The sequence below is a fragment of the Andrena cerasifolii genome, chromosome 5 (assembly GCF_050908995.1).
Source record: "Andrena cerasifolii isolate SP2316 chromosome 5, iyAndCera1_principal, whole genome shotgun sequence".
Taxonomy (NCBI): Eukaryota; Metazoa; Arthropoda; class Insecta; order Hymenoptera; family Andrenidae; genus Andrena; species Andrena cerasifolii.
Window position 1 is genome coordinate 14,781,864 of NC_135122.1, and position 14,861 is coordinate 14,796,724.

A 14,861-nucleotide genomic window follows, 5' to 3' on the forward strand; every position below is an offset into this window, starting at 1 on the left:
TTTACCCCACTTTCCCCTACTACAGATGTAATTCCTAGACTTTCGTTGGTAATCACTTGATGCTTCGTACGCCGACGAAAGCCTGGATTTTCAGGAACTCGTGATCACAGCTATCCGAACATTGATCTTAACCATCGCGCGAGATGGTCATCGCCTTGATGCCAGGTCAGAAAGTTAAGGCCCATTCTACGCGGCGTGGTTACATTCTCCTTGCAATTAAAGCAATTAGTGTGGCCGAGCGCAAGAAAGGGTTGAAAAATCCTAGTAGGTACACGACGCTCAACATTCTCGTTTCTTCCCGCCGTTCCAGCCGCGGTACGCTCCGAGAAGCTTCTCCCCTGCGATGCCTGGGCAAAGCAAAGAGAGGAATACGTCGGTGTCCTTTATTTTCAGGTCTCGAGGAGGAGATTCTGAGGTGTACGTATCGCGTGCCTTCGGGAAGGACGAGCTCCGGAGTGAAACAAAGGGCCCAGATGGTCCGGGGGGGGGGCCCCACCATCTTCCTGGTTGTAATTTAAAGCGAGAGCCCACAGGCACCGACGTAGCCTCCTCCGGGGCAATTTGGACCCTCCTTGACTATGCGCGCATATATACATCTGGATCGCCTTTCACCCTCGCCTCCTCCCTTTCTCCAAACGTCTCTCTGTCGTGCACGCGCGTGTACGCGGCCTCTCGATATTTTTCGACATCCTGGCTGTTCGCAGACGCGCCCCCAGGGGCTGAACGCTCTGGATGCGCCCGGTATATTTTCATTCCCATCCGCGGCGCGAAAGAAGTTACGAGCATTTCTCCTTTAATGGATATTCCAGGAAACGCCGCGCGCTTGTGTTCCCGCGAAAGCTCGGGAATTCGGGGTGGGGAAACTGTTTGATGTTGTGATATTGCTTTCAACTTTCCGGCGGCTCTGAACCGCCCGCCCGTCCCTTCCTTCCATACCCTTGCTTCTTGGAATGCAGAAAGTCTCGCGAAGAAGCTTTTGAGTTACAATCTCAAGAAAAGGTTTCTGGAACAAGTGCTCCAAAATGCACCACCATCGGATTCAAATCCGGACTATGCGAGTGTCCCTTTTGAACGATGACGTGGATGACGAATACCATCCACGTTTCCATTAAGCCGCGTATTCACCTGCGCATTCGCCCCGAATGTGCATTCGGCGCGCACCGATTTTTTGCCCGTTCGGAGCTCAGCGCGCATTCGGCGCGCGTTCGGGGTTGAGTGAAATTTGCGGCGTCCTTTTCATGGTATTGTTCGGACCCGAATGCGCGCTTTGATGGACCGCCAACAAGCGGATCGGCCCGAATGCGCGCCGCGCCCCGGACACGCGCCGAACACCGGACGAGCAAAAAATCGGTGCGCGCCGAATGCACATTCGGGGCGAATGCGCAGGTGAATACGCGGCTTAAACAGCAGAGCTCGGTGATTGCTGATCCCATCGAGTTTGATACACGAGGCGTTAAGGTACCTACAAAGTGGCACCGGATGATCACGCTTCAACAAAGCCACGAAAGAGCAGCGCGAACGTGGATTATCCGTCGTCTCTGCCCAGGATAATGATCTGCAGCGGTGTGCTGGGATCTCCTGAATATATATTAATGCTCGTCGTTTTTTCGCCCGTGTAGATAATGGCGGGTTTTGCCGGGCCGGGTTGGGAGGGCGAGAAACAGGGGCGGAGGGGAAGAGCGAGGGAGGAAGAGGGCGAGAGTGAAAAACAAAAGTTGCATTCGTCGGAACACGGGAGCTCTGCTCGGCCCTAAACGCCCCGGCCGTCGGCTATGGGTGCGGAAAAAATTTTTAATTGCTTTGTGGCGAGAGAAATTACAGGCGGCAGGCCGACGGGTGCAACAGCCCCCTTTCGACTGCTATCTAGAATACCGGCTACGTCCAGGGGAGGAGGGGGGGGGGGTACCTTTATCGATTCCTGTGTCAGCCAAGCCCACAGGAATATCCACCTGTTAGACAAACTGCGAGATAACCTTGCTCCCATGCGTTCCCCGCGCATTCTTCGCGTCTGGTTTACGCTGGCGCGTAGATCCGTGCCGATACCGAGGCTCCGAGAACACTGGAGGCGCATTAGAGTCCCCCTTCATAATTTCATATGGAACTTTGGACGCTGGTGAAGTTAACGGCTAGATGCAACGTAGCCATCGGAGGGTTGTCAAAAGTGGAAAACTGGATGATTTATAGCCAGCATCATTAATAATTGAATGACATGGTACCTGAGCATGCACGGAGCCGCGGCAGAAGTTCTGTCCAGAATGGCCTCCACTCGCAACGATCTCTGATAGCGGCCGGAGCGTATCGAGGTTCTCGCATTATTACCGATGCATCGACACAGGTGATCACTGGGGAAGTGTCTCGTTCCCGTTATCAAGATTACAGCGACCGATAAACACGTACTAATCGCGGCAGATTAACGGCCCATAAGGGGTTTTCGGAGTTTTTCTCCAAGCTTTTAAGGGGGTATTTTACCCAAAAATTCTATTTCTTTTTTGTTTGATTTTTAAATATTTTAGGGTTTCGAAAATATGTCTCTAAAATATTAAGGTGATATTCGAAAAACTCCCAGAGTTATAGGGGTTTAAGGCCGCAGCGCGGCCGGCAGTCGTTCCCTCGACCCTTGCATCTAAAGAGGCTATGACTGCCAGCAGAGAAGAGAGAGCTGCCCAACATGATTTTTTTGAAGCTCAGGAAGGTTTCCTCTACGGTCCTGGTATACCAGATTAGGGATAAGTTGCAGAAATTAGTTGTTATCTACCGCAACTTCAGTCGTGTAGGTCGTACTGCATGAAAAACTTTAAACGCGTTTTTCTCGAAACAATTTTTTTAGATCGGGCGCACATTTTTCTCGAAAACTACTGGACCGATTGAGCTAAAATTTGACACACACTCAAAGTGAATGTGTACCTATAGCCGGAATTAGAATTATATCAATAATTTCAATACAACCTTCCCCACACCTTGTTTTAGCTCAAGAAAACTCGAAAAAATCAAATATAAATTTTTAAACAGCTGTGATTTCGGTAAAAATGTCCGGACTTGGTTACATCTAGTTCGGGCGATAACTACACTCATATAGATTAGAAAAATCTTTGGTACTTTCGTTTCCGATGACTAGGACGGCCGCAATTCGTGCGCCCGATGGGGCCTGTTTTTGATGACATAACCTACGCTTCGGCGTGTAACTTGTACAAATTTCAATATAATGCATTCCAAAAATTTGTGATGATAGTTCAAACACTACTAAATATGTGTGCAAAACCCCTGCCCTGTAGGTGCAATAGGTTTTCCAGAATTAATTTTCAAATATCACCGTCAAAAACGAGTGTCTAGACTAGAATACCCCCTTAAATGCTCGCCATAAACCGACCGAGCTTCCGTTCCGCGAGGAATAAGAGACGGTGTAACTCTTCACGGGGGTAATAACGCAACTCGACGAATGCGTTGAAACGGTGCTGGCTACGAATACGATACGTTGCGAATTGTTTTTCAGCAGTCGTTTCATCGACGGGATCGTGCGTAATGGACCGATAGAACGTCAGAGGGGATACCTGGACAGCGTAGACTGTCTATGGAGCATCTGTTACCGGCTCATGCGTGTAACGCGGCTTTAAAAGATATTAGTTAATTATACGGCGATGCGCCGTGATCATCGACCATTTGCATACTCTGCGTGCCCTTTGGTATTGCAATAAATTGTCAGTAGCCGCGCGCGGGATCGTGCAAACGTCTGGGATCCCCGGGAACGCTATGGGCCGGAGTATCGTGGCGAATGTGGATTCGCATTTGTCGGAATCCAATTTTAATAAGACCGTATTATATGCGCTGCAGACACGGTATACGATAGTCAATTAACTCTAGGCATTTGGCGGAGCGCAGAAGAGCCTTTCTTTAAAAACTCCTGCTCGCCGAATGCCCGTTTAGCGTGCAACTGAATACGGGGGGATACATTAATGAAATTGCAGATAGCATTCTGGCGGGAATGTGACAAATTTTATCGAGGTGATAGAGGGTTTATTCGCAAGTAACGAACACATTTTTATCCGCGTAAAAAAGTTCTTATTCGATCCAAGTGCAGGCTTACTCTGACAATGTTTCCCATGTAACTTCATAAAATAGTATTATTATCCCTCCTGGTTCGGTAGACACTGGTTTACGCTCTCTTGTCTAAATGCGGCGCCGACCCAACGCGGAGGCATTAAAGACAGCGATGATACAAGACAGCCCAAGCTTCACCGTAGTAAAAATATTTAGCTTTGTTTCCCCTGCATCTTTCTGTTCCACTGATTTACACAGATGTTGTGGGCGGTGCGACCTTTTCGTAATTCTCATAGAACGATCTTTGAAGTCGTTTCACACGTCAGCAGGCTCCTCTCAATACTCTTGGCAATTTCAGCCGCTTCGTCAACTGAAGTGAAATCATTTGAAATTACTCCGTAAATCATGCGTCTTGTCTTGGAGTTATCTGATCGACTAGTTTGCGAAGGACAGGCTTCTGCAAACTGTTGCGCAAACTGTTAATTTTTGAGGACCGATTGAATTTACTGTTGGCGAGCTAACAGCGCGTTTGGTATTTCCTGGCGGTTAGAGATTAAAAATTCATTGGCCAAATTCCAACGTGATCGTACACACAATTGCAACATTTTCTCTGGAACCTTTGTGGCTCATGACTCGGCCGCACGTGCATTGCCTCGTGTCCCGGCTATCAACTTTTCACCGACAAAGCTGGAGGACAAAGATGGTATTACACACTTTCTATTTCCCGTCGACTTTCGATAGGCGAGTTGTCCGCAGCGGTGGTCCCGCGGGGGGGCCAGGACGTTCCTCGGCATGCTTGTTCCTCATTTCCTTTTCCCGTAGAAGGAACGCCCTATATCGGTGCACGGAATCGGTAATAAATCCCCCAGGTTGATCGTTCAATCTCGGGAACGTCTTGACCTTGGCTCTTTTTCCAGGTCCTAGACAGCATTTAATCTGGAAGCAACGCGCCGCTCGGCTACTCTATTATTAGGGCAACAGAGAGGTATCGCTTTATTTTGCTACCGGTTTCGTCCGACGCAATTTCGTCGGCCCCCGCAGCACACACGTCCGTTTGTTGAACACGAACGGAACAGCTTCAGTTGGCCGTGCAGGGTGTTTCAGAACTACAGGTCGCAAATTCAATCGAAATAATAGAACTCTTGTAAAGTAAACAACCACACTCATATAGTAGTGTGTCGTTTTCTTAGTGACATATTTTGAATTTACCGCGTTATCGACGGAATTCAATAGGTGGCACGACTGTCTTTATGAGACGGGAGAGAAGAAGAGGTTAGAGGTAGTTAAAACGACCAAAGCAGAGAACTGTAAAATAACTGCCTGTAAAGAATTTATAGCCACTGAATTAAAGGCTTTAAATGTTGTTTTTTTTGTCTTTGCAGATGAGAAACTCGTTTCTTCACAGATACTTAATCTTGTAAACTAGTGTACAAAATTGTGTTAGGAATTATGAATGTTGTACATACACGTGGTTGGTAAATAAAATTTTGTCTGCAGAAAAACGCAATTTCGTCTTTACTTCAAACATAAGAGTGTGTTGTCATTGTACACATAAAAAGGAACGAAGGAGTGGTGGTAAACATAAGGCCGCAACGCTCCAGTTAGCGTTTGAGTAAGAGTAAGGGGAGATTCTTGAGGTAAAAGGCCCAGGTGGCAAATGTTCTGAGGGGCCCGGGAAAATGAAGCGATAGTTCACTAAAACCTGGCCAAGTGTAGTAAAACGAAAAAAAATGTAGTGTTTGGATACCTATACCTAATCATAATTTTTTTTGGAGTTGGGGGTCTGGGCGCCCTTCTGGACAGGGACGGCAACTGCTCATCAGCCGCCGTGTTAAGTCCGCCACTGCAGGGGATATAGATACGTATTGCGCAATTCTTTTGCTGCTGAAATTCAGTCTAGGGGAGTGAAAATACGGCTATTTTCCGATGTCGTGTTATAGCTCGCGACTATAAAAACTGTAAGTTACCATACGATAGTCTTAATTAAACGAAGCAGCTTTTGTCTGAAAATTATTTTTCTATCTCTTACAATTCGCGAGTTCTAACACAACATCTGAAAATAGACGGATTTTCACTCCCTTAGAGTGAACTGCGGTAGCAAAAGACAATTGCGTAATACATACCCATATATCCTCTACGTATCCCCATAGTTTCATAATTTTTTTAATTCTCGGCTTGGGGATCTTCCCTTGCAAGATAAAACCACTGACAATCGTTGTCAATCGATGCCCCAGTTTCTAAATCCGGCGCTTGCGTCATGCCTAAGAAATGATTAACAAAAATATCCAAATCAGAAGCAAACAGAAGCTACGTGCTCGAATCGCGTTCGAGCAAGATCAAAGGGCAAGGTTCTAGGTCGACCGACCAGACTATTTCTCCATCCTAGAAAGAAAATTGCTACCCAAATAGAATTATCGACGATTAAATCCCACCTAAACCGGCAGATGTTTACGTGATCTCGACTCGGGGCGACCTTTAATGTCATTAGACGAAGTGACGCGTTTCGGACAAAGACTGCCCGGCTCGGTTGCGTAAGAACGCGAGGGTGGACGTTGCATTCTGCGTTATCATTCGACCTACCTCCCCCCGCGAAGGGGCTGGGCTCTTTAATTCCAGCAAGAAAACAGAGACCGCCCGCGCGGCCTCGACCCGAGCAAAAGTTCGTCGAGGTTGCCAAGCCTGAGGCCGGTCTATGGTCCCTCTGGAACTCCGAGCGGCTCGAGAAAGGTCGAAGCTTGCCGGAGGTAGTCGACCAATGTCGAACGCGAGCGTCGGGAGCCGAGCATCAGAGACTGGGGGACGAGCGGCCAGCAATCGAAGAGAATCGTCAGTCCCTCACGGTGAGCCGGTACAGTCGGTTATCTCTGCTCGTTCACGACCGTTCATTGCAACGATCGTCCCCCGTAGGTGGCCACGTTCAAAACTCCCTTCTCTGTCGCGTCGACCGGGAACCACCCCCCTCCCCCCAGTGCTCTCTATCCATCTTTATCTCGTGCTACACCCCTCAACCCTGGCCGAACGATCAGTGCGTACGATTTGAGTTGGTGGGCAAGCTTTCTCGACGACCCCCCCGGGCCTGTTCTCCGTTTGTGGATTTCTACCCTCCCTGTGGATTACCCGACGTCCCGCAAGGGGAACTGATCTTAAAGGTATGTCGAATCTGTTCCGGGTCCTCGGAGCGCGTTCCACTCGAGGCAGCTCCGATTTTCATCTCCATGCCGCTCGAGCCTACCTGCCCAAAGGAAGGGGATGCTTCCCTCCTCCACCCCTTGACGTTCGAACGCAGAATCGAGGCGCACGGTGCGGACCAGATATATCGCCATGCAAGATCGAGCAACGGTGTCGGCGAGACCGTTGCATTCGTACGCGAGACACGATCGCAGCACAGGACCTTGAGTCGAACGTGTTCGAGGCGCTTCTCGCCTGCCCGACGTTCAAAGACGCGCGCGCGCGCGCGCGATTAAGGCTGCGTGGAGTTCGGCTCCTATAAAGCGGTGTAATTACAGCGATCCCGACGCGACTAACAGAATTCGCGCGAACGCAGCCCTGCTCCATACGGCTGATTTAATCGAACCTAGTTCGCCATTGAATTCAATTTGAATCGCGTGCCAGTTTCCGCGGCGCCGCGGGAAGTTTGAATTGCCTGGCTGTCGGGCGCTCGCAATGTACTCGTCAACTGCTTCGGATCTCGAAGAGTTTTCAATTGGAAATATCGCTAGCCGGTATCTCACGAGGCCGTGCATCGAATCTCGAGGGTGATGCGCGAACGTTTTGAGTAAAAGCGGACCGTGGATGGTGATTTAAAGGCGCGCCGAGGAAGGTTAACGCTTCTAAAAGCTGCCGGAAATAGAGGATATATTTATCGATCAGCCGTGTTCGAGCTATACGGACGAAGTAGGCACGCAGTGACGGGCGATTACGGCCTGTGATCTATAATAGATGGTCGTTTAAATGGTAACGCGAGACGTTCCTGCGCCACGGCGCGTAAATCGTTACTCCGCTAAGCTCCTGCCCTTTGTGAGATCCAGCGAAACGATACGGAATTTTCCTGCTAAACTGAGTGCCGACGCTTAAACGACCAGCTCCCTTCACTCTCGAAATTACGCGAAACACTGGCCGCCCCAAATCCCCGCACCTCGGCTGTTGGACACTTTTCAAACGAAGTATTGTTTAGATTTTGCCACGGCCCCTACTGTAATTTAGGGGGACCGGCACGCGTTCCGCTCGCTCGTCGGAGTCGCCGAGGATCGTTTCGTTATTTTCAGAGAGTAAACGAGCGAATTGTCGCCGCTGCGCGCTCCTTCGGGTCCATTTTCTTTCGCGTCGCCTCGTATTTTACCGTGCGAACCGCAGCTTCTCCCCAATAAATTGTCTGTACTGTTGCGTTGCGCGCAATATTGTATGTTTACAGCGGCGGCCTCGCGTAATTACCCAGTATTGTTTCAATGTTTACCTACCGACGTTATTTCCGCCGGCATTTCTCGGGACGCGCGTGTTGGCGTTTAGATTGGTGACTCGCCACGAGCCAACTTCGCCATTAAACAGTAATAAAAGGATCCAGGAAACGTTTCGTTCGAAGTGGCATGCGTGGCTTTTAGATACGAGTCATTTGTAAGCGGCGTGGTGGCTCTCCGTTACGCGGAGTCAGTTTCGTTTTAATTCCCTGTGGAACTATCGCTGCTACTATCTCATTAAAAAGTTACAACACCTCGGCCACGGGTATTTAAAGTCGGACCCTTGGCTGTGACGGCTTAACGCTCTATTGGCCGTTTTATTGCGATCTCTTATCGTGCGCGAAGGTAGGAACTCAGTCCTCGTATTTGCCACTGGTGAAAATGCATACAATTTGAATGATTTGAATGCCACGAAAATTTGTAGCGGTATAAAGGAAGCAATGCCAAAAAAATTTCCAACGAATCTGGCGCCGCTTTAATTTGCTAAAGAAATTTACAAATAAACAGGCAACGCGTATTTTATTCTTTGTTGCATCTACGATGGTGCGCGATATCGGGCGAAACGATATGCTATCAGAAGACACGGACAAAGTACAGCTCAGTGTCCTCTCAGCATTTAAATACGTTTGTTTACCAAGCAGACAACAGTTACTTGTTTGGCTGATCGTCACGTATCCACTTGTTTGGCACGAGCCTCGCGCGTAGTAAACACTATTTAAATTTCTCGCGCAAATGTGAACGTCCCGCGTGAGAGGCCAGCGTCTAAAACTAGTAACTGCTGAAACTTTCTGGCTCCACGAGTGATTCAGAAGATGTTTCGTAGGGCACCCCACGTAGTCACCCTCTGACTAATCCGCGAAACAGAACGCGAGAAATGTCCCCCAATGTCACTTCCCATTCAGGTCTCCTTTTTATATATACCAACAAACGAAGGATAAAGAACAAGTGTTCCTCGTTATCATAATTTTTTCGGAGCAACGTGGTTTCACGAATATACGGCAGGATTTATTTTGTAAGCAGCCTATTCGTCGTACGTGGTGGCGAAGCCAGAAAATAATTTCTTTGCCATCGTCTTTAGCGAACATTGTAGCAGGTTTCAGATTTTCTGCTAAGAAAAAAATGAATCGTGACGTGCCTGCGGAAACAATTATTAAACGAACAGACTCGGTCGCGGTACCGTTTAAGCGCCGAGTTTTAAATGCAGCTGCCAGTACTTTTTTTTTGTTAATCGTAATTCCTCGGCGATTCAATGAGGATGCTAGCAGTCGGCCTGCGGTTTCGAAGGAAACGTTGTCTCTCATTAAACTTTAATCCAACGAAACGCTTCCACGGTCTCGTGACTCGCGGGAGAGTCGTGAATATTCCGCGAGGGAACGTACTGTTTAATAATACAATAAATACACTCGAGCGAGTTATGTGCATATTTGTAGGTTTAGGGCATTGGAGAGGCAAGGTGTAATTGAAAAAGAATTAATGCAATTACATTACTCTATAATTCTAGTCGCGCTGGATATGTGGGTAAATGTTTAATTGATTGTTTCCTATATCATTTCTCATACGTTTGGGTTATGTAATTAAGGGATTTATTCAGTTTGTACGGTCTGCGCTAATTATTAGTCTCTTCTTGTTTCGCTCCTTATACGCATGCCTGAGCAATAAGCGAATGCAGAAAAACAGTCCTACTTAGTAGCAGTAACTTAGCAAGAAGCTTTTAATCAGCTATTGCTGATACGTGCAAGAATGCGCCAGCACATCTGTACCGATTAGCTACGCTCGCGGTGGTTAAACTCAGAATCCCATCACTCAAATGTTTCTGTAAATTGAAATTCTACGAAATATGATTGAATTCATATAAAACATACGCACCTCCTTCTTCCGCGAAGTTTCAACCCCCGTTTGACTATACAGAAGATCTTCGTCATCCCCAGAACTTTCATATAATTTCAATCTGTTTTCCCCGCAACTATCGAGCCACTGCTAAGCAAAACTGCCGCTATTTTCAGCCAGTTCCACTGCCACCATCGTACCGCGAAAAAGTGGCGACTGCAGAATCAAAACACGAGCAGGGGGTCCGCGGGAGACGACGAAGATCCGTGTATATACCGTTGTCGTTGGTCGAGGCTGGTGTTTGTTTGGAGCTCGTAGAAACCGGTCGCCGGCATGGTGCGTTCATAAGCTTGCTGGCGAAGGCGTGCACGCGAAGAGGGAACGCAATGCGTGTAGCGTGCGTACGCCGAGCGTGGCAGAGCCGAGGAGAGCCTTGCCGTGGGGAAGATGGAACGAGGGAGGCGTGCAGGAGCGACGTTTCGAGTGCCGTTACAACGTCCGAGAGGACTCTCGATAAACCTGAAACCGTGCGCCTCCACTGAGGAGAGCATTAGGGTGAGCCCTAAAGACTTGATGGAAAACAGGATTCTTTGTGACCCTGGATGCCCAGCGCCATTGAAAGTTGCTTCGTCGCGGTGCACAGTCGCGGCTCGCCCTTTGTTGGACGCGCTAAGTACCTATCTCGAGATTATTCCCCAGATTCCCAGCTACGTGATTAATTGGCTCTCTTTGGGCTCCCTGGCTGGGAACGAATTTGAAGAGGATTCGGGGGTGTTTGGGATCGCTGCCATGTCCGTTTCTGGCCACTTAAATAGGCACTCTCGTCAAGGATCATGGGGGTTTCGTTAGCGTGTATACGTATTACGTATATAATGCGTTACTTTTCTTCACGGGCGAATAAACGAACCTGAGTTTCACTATAAATAGAGATATATATTTATTAAACAATAATCAAAGTTTCTTATGAAGCTACGTTATGTACAGTTTTCTTACCTATAAATAGAGAAACGACATTTAATGCCTATTCTTCCCTATCTTTCCCTTGCATATTAACACTTAATTCAAGGATCTACAATTACAATCAATCTACTTCTCTATATCGATTTTCACACCCCCTCTTCCTCTTTTATGTGGTCTACATTACTGCCATGTTACGCGGCAAATTTAAACTGCGTTCGTAAGGTAGTATCTGTACTACTTTATACGTATAAACATTCTTTTTGTACAACTTCAGTGACGTTTCTGAGAAGTTCCCAGAGGTTGATGATAGATTTGTCGATACAGTATCAATAAATTAAAGTACCTGAATGTTTTGAAATTCGTAAGTAGTTGCTTGACGTCTTTTTCCGGTGATTAAGGGGTGTCACGTAAAGCGCGATATTTGTATCGGTTTGGCAAATGTTTACTCGTCCCAGTCATGCACGATCAAGCCTTAATAATTTATGCGACGTGACTTAGCGCGACGAAAGTGTGGAAGCTATTTATTCTTCTTTCAAGAACCCTCGCAGTCCATTTTGCGGCAGCCACTGGGTGGCGAATAAAGGCGATTGCAAAATGCGTTAAATTAGATTCGGCATGGAATCGGTGTTTCTTCGGTCTTTAATTTCCTTTCCAGCTACCGTAGGATGTATAAGAAAAGAATTCCTCGAGCAAGAATTATCGTTCAACGGTTGGTCTCAAATAGGACCAACCGCAATGACAATTTTCACCGATTTGTTGCGCGATCAACTAAGGGGGCGAAAAACCGTAGCAGTTAACTTGGCTTTTTCCTCGCATACCATCACTTTTTTCCCCCCTCGATTTTACTTTGCGTGATCGGGAGAGGTGGTAGCGATCGAAAGCGTGAATCCGTTCGGTTGCATAAAGAAATTATACAACTGTGGAAACTGAACTGAGCAGACCTAGTTTCGGAAGACACGTTTGATGGACGTTTAGAAAACGCTTGTCTTTGGATTAAACTTTCCGAGGCGAAAAACTACTTACGCTTATTTTTTTCGGTATCGATAACATCTAATTTAGAAACTTACGCGGTTACGAAACGCGTCAGTTCGAATACCTTTATTTTAAATGGAAATTCGGTTTACCGAATTGTCCGCACAGACCTCGCGGACTTCATTCAAATCGAATGAAGTTCAATAACATCAAAGTCACGTTTTCCCTGTCAGCTGTTTCTCTGGCTATTCATAGTCCTTTTCACTTTCCACTTAATCATAAAATAGTTCAGTTACATTTCAAGTTCCGACCTCGCGCCGAAGTATCAACACCCGTGCAACATCATCGTCGTCGTCCACTTTCCTGTAATCTAAGTTGTATAATATTTAGCCGTGCCCCGCTATCGGGGCTGTCGTTACGAAACATCTCGATAGGAGAGCAGCATCTCGCTCCAATCTCTGCAGAGAGCCACGGAGCATCTGCAATCGTGAATCTTTCCGGGTGTGATAGATGAACGGATCGGGCCACTCGATCCCAGAACTTATCGATCCACGCGGACAACTTCGGGACCGCGGTTATTGCGAAAAATGGCCGATCATGCTGTGTTTTCTCTCACGGGTACCAATGGCTTGCATCCCGGGATTTATCGATCGCGCGGTGAAAGTGACGCTGTTTGATACAAATTTAGAAAGCCGATCGTGCCATCCTACATTCCGCTCTGAATGCAACGCGTGTGCCTTGGAATTTTATGGTTCGCGGGCCGCTGGGGGGAGGCGAACACCACGAGCTGGATCGTCAATTAAAGCGCAGATCTTTATCGAAGATTAGAAGCCCCTCGATATCCCCGACTGTCCCGTGTCAAGTCGATGTTCTCTAATTAAACGTACCAGGGTCACCGATGAAACCGAGTAACGCGACGCGAGGCGGGGAATTATTTCCCAAAAGAAACGCGAAAGAGAAACTTAGAAGCTTGCTCCACCGTGCAATTTCCAAGTGAAAGATAGGAAGTCACGTGTACGACTCTAATCTTTGCACAGAACTGCTGAAAACCACGAAAAATTAACGGGAACCCGCGAGAAAGTGGGGAAGCCTCGCTAAATCGACGACACTCCTCCGATTTGTCCCTCTGGCTTTCTAATACGCTGTACTCCCAACTTCTACATCCGCGATATGGGTTAGCAGCTGATTATACACCGCCTTGGCTCCTCCGTCGCCGCTGGAAACATTAACCTCGCGATGCAGCGGCGACGAACAATGTTAGACCCGCGGAACAATGTAGCGCTCCTCAAAGTGAACAGACGGCCTGAGAAATCAATCGATTATGCTGCCGGCAGCCAGTTATTACGGCAACGGGGTCGACGAGCAGTTCTAACGCTTTTGCAGCCGTCGCAGCTCGTTCGTACCCCTATCGGGTTAATAAATTTACTTAGCTTCTCCTAAGTAGACCAGAGGAGGTCGACGCACGACGGTGACCGTAGCTCGGCGCACACCGGCACGCGGTCCCTTGTTCCCCGCGACGTTCGCTAATGCGTAAAAAGCTCGAAGGCTCGTAACAAATTAGCCGGGCAACAATGGCAGGCAGCCGCTTATCCCTCTGTTAGCCGGCCCCGCCGACTATCTGTCACGCGAGCCGCTTCGCTATGACGTTGCACGATTTCCGCGTGATTCATCTCGCGTGCCCGTGTATCGTTTTTATTAATCAAGTTTCCAGGAGTCGGACGATCTATCGCTAGGTGCACGCGCGAAGGCCGACCGTTTCGTCCGAGGACGCGGCTGGCTGCGTGGATCGTCGAGTTGCCGCAACGATGCACTAAGGAGAAAAGTATTTATCGCGGCAGTCAGGGTTACCGTTGCCAGTCGCTAAGAAATCCGCGCGATTTAACGGTTCGTTGGGCAAACTTGCGAAATTCGCAACACGCCACGGCGACGGAATTGGTTCGCCCACTACGAGGCTTTGGAGTCTGCAAGTTCATCGCTGCTCCATTGTGCTCGCAGACAGGGGTACGGAGCGGAGTGCGCGCTGATAGGAGACAAAGGAAGATTTGACGCGTATATAGAGTGATGTGACAGAAACTTGTCCATTGTTTCCTCGGTAGGCGCCACCGTGACTCGGCGTCGATGTCTCGGCCGCGTTTAACAGGGCTTGTACTACTTGCTCGAAAAGCCTACGCTCGAGATTCAGCCGGTTTGTGATATGTACTACGCGTCTACTGTTCACATGTGCCTCGATGGGGTATTCTCGTACAGAAGACCAATTTTTGTTTGCCTTTCTTTAGGGGCGACGCATACGAAAACTACGCAATTCTTACCGGTGAGCATTGTCCGCGCGAATTTACTAACATCTCGGTAAATTACAAAAGTTTCAGTCATTTATAATAATAATTAATGGAGATATGGATGGGTGTGTACAAAAAGTTGCCTCGTGGTGAACACGATTCCGGCTGCTCCGCTGGTCTCAAGCAAAAAAACCCGAAAGGATTCTGAATCGGTAAAAGTGTGGCTATAGGTCGTAGCAGATTTATAAAAAGAAATCAGGAATTCTCAAAACGGCGGCACTTTGAATTTACTTTTATTTTGTTGCGGCCTTTTCGTCTTTTTAAACGACCTTAAACG

The 14,861-nt window shown here is 47.9% G+C and overlaps 1 protein-coding gene across 5 annotated transcripts in view; it reads left to right on the forward strand.

The window, feature by feature from the left end:
- The first annotated feature begins 7,040 nt into the window (after positions 1–7,040).
- Smash (smallish) overlaps positions 7,041–14,861 on the forward strand; it is a 140,650-nt gene continuing 132,829 nt past the window's right edge. For 3 of the 5 annotated variants that reach the window (XM_076813105.1, XM_076813110.1, XM_076813113.1), the window contains exon 1: positions 7,041–7,184. The gene's annotated coding sequence lies outside the window, so the exon portion shown is untranslated. The remainder of the gene's footprint in view (positions 7,185–14,861) is intronic. The other 2 variants (XM_076813107.1, XM_076813109.1) reach the window with 2 other exon arrangements.